We start from the raw sequence: 2,783 nt of genomic DNA on the forward strand, positions 1-2,783 counted from the left end.
TGGAAGTTAATAGCATTTTTGGTTTATTATTTTTTAGAAATATATTAAGATTAGTTATATTAATTAATCATTTTGTGTCAATACTCATACTCAGATTTGCTAACATTCCTTCTGATTCTACAGTCCCAGGATAATAGTGCAGAGTAAAAACGAGTAATTGTTGAGTGGGTAATTAAAATAATAAATGGATAAATGAGCACTGTTCTCTTCTTCAAACTGTTGAACATCTCAGACATTTTAGAGCATTGGTGAACATTGAAAACACTGTTTTCTAATCTAATAAACTGCCCCATTTGGAATTACTGCAGCCCTATTCTGAAAAGAAAACATAGGTTAGCTTATCTCCCTCTTTAGGAAGACCCAGCCAGAGTCCATGATATGACAGAGCAGTCTTACTGTCCCCATCATTGTACTTTACATCTATTTCTACATTTTATTTTTTTAAGTTTCCATATTTTATTAAAATACCATATTCACCAACTGTTAACCACAAATACACATTTCAACATTCTATGTAGCAGTTTGACCTATAATTATATGCTTTTGCCTATTTCATTTCTTTTATGACTGTATTTTAAATAGCAACTACTATGCCAATTCTGATTTTGAAAGGCTATCTATTCCACATATAATGGGTTTTGATCTTTGTCAATGATAAGCTGTCTCAGACACAAATGTTCGATTGGACAAGATAAATGAAACAAAGTAAAACAAGGTTGACATACATGGAGACAAAACAAAATACCATTTTTGATGATTACCATGGATGTGAGAGGTAGAGAACTGAGATTATCAGCTAAATAGATAGCACTTATTAATAGTGATGAAAGGAAAAATATTACAAAATATGGGAGAAAGTCAGTACAACGTGAGCAAGGCAAATGAAGGCAAAGAAACTCAAACATAAAGGGCAGCTTTGGTAAACACCACACAATTAAACAGCAATAGTATTAATATATAATACCATGTCAATGGATACATAGGTAGACAGGAAGAGAAGAGGGTGCAAATAAGATATAAAAAATGAGATAGGTAATGCCACAATTGAACCGATTGATAACAAGTACAATAGCTAAAGAGGTGTGGATGGTTAAAGGGAGAAGAAAGAAATAAAGGAAGGATGGAAGGAAGGAAGGAAGGAAGGAAGAAAGAAAGAAAGAAAGAAAGAAAGAAAGAAAGAAAGAAAGAAAGAAAGAAAGAAAAATTCTTTGAAATCAAGTGTTATCAAAGAAGTTCCACCCTATAGTTGTTGTTGTCAGAGGCTGTCAGGTTGGTTCTGCCTCATGGTGACCCCATACATTACAGAACTACTGTCCAGATGTGCACCATCCTCTCAATTGTTCTTATGTTTGAGGCCATTGATGCAGCCACGGTGTCCACTCTCTTGTGGAAGGTCTTTTTTGGTTGTTTTTCCTTTTTCACTGCCCTGCTAGTTTACCAATCATGATGTCTTCTCCAGGCACTGGTCCCTTCCGGCAACAGGTAAAATGCACTTGAGATGAAGTCTCCCCATTCTTGCCTTTAAGGAGCATTCTGGCTGTACTTCTTCCAAGACAGACTTGTTTTCTCTTTTGGAAATCCATGTTACTTTGAATATCCTTCTCCAGCGCCATGATTCAAATGCACCTATTCTTTTTCGTCTTCCTTATTCAATGTCCAACTTTCACGTGGCTATGCATTTGAAAATAGTATAGCTTGGATCAGCCACAACTTACTCATCAAAATGACAATCTTTTCTTCAATACTTAAAAAAATATTGTGCAGCAGATTTACCCAAATACTAGGTGTCCTCTAAGCTCTTGCTTGCTGCTTCCTTGAGCATTGATTTTGGATCCAAGCAAGAAGAAATCCTTGACAACTTCAATCTTTTTTCTGTTTATCATGATATATTATCTAAGGGAAACAGGGACTACAACATTACCATTTAAAATAATTGAATTATTTCAACAATCCAAATGAGAAAGGTCCCATGTTTCCTTCCCTACATTCTCCATAAAGAAAAGCTGTTTCAATAATACCTTAAATTCTCCTTGGAGACCAAAGTTGGATTTTGGGATATGGATCTTCAGGATAATCAATTTGAGTTGGTTAAGACACTCAAGGTTTATCCATTTGCTACAGCATCAAAGTAAATCTTGATACAGAGTCTACATAAATCTAATACATGCTCTTTGGTTAGGTGCCAAGCATTTGTTTCTGCCTCATAGCAACTCTCCATATATGACCATTCTTACACTAGCTCCTATGTTTAAACTCATTATTGCAGCCATGGTGTTAGTCTGTCTGGTGAGGGTATTCCACTTTTTGGCTGATTATCCACTTTACAAAGAATGATGTCTTTCTCTAGGGAATATCTCACTTAATATCATGTTCAACGTATGAGGCAAAGTATTACCACACTTTCTTCTAAAGAATTTTCTGCATGTACTTCTTCCATCACAGAATTGTGTGTTTTCTGGCAATCGGTGATATATTTAATATTCTTAATCAGCACATAATTCAAATGTATTAATACTTTTGTCTTTATCCTTCAATATTTATCTTTGTCACGCATACAGGAAGTGACAGATAATAACATGACTTGGCTCAGGTACATCTTAGTGACATCTTTGCTTTTTTTTTTTAAAGTCATTTTATTGGGGGCTCATACAACTCATCACAATCCATACATACATCAATTGTATAAAGCACATTTGTACATTTGTACATTTGCTACCCTCATTATTCTTTTTTAAAAGTTATTTTATTGAGGGCTCATACAATTCTTATCATAGTCCATACAT

The sequence above is a fragment of the Echinops telfairi genome, unplaced genomic scaffold (genome assembly GCF_000313985.2).
Source record: "Echinops telfairi isolate 266 unplaced genomic scaffold, ASM31398v2 ScPeMD7_60;HRSCAF=208, whole genome shotgun sequence".
Classification (NCBI taxonomy): domain Eukaryota; kingdom Metazoa; phylum Chordata; class Mammalia; order Afrosoricida; family Tenrecidae; genus Echinops; species Echinops telfairi.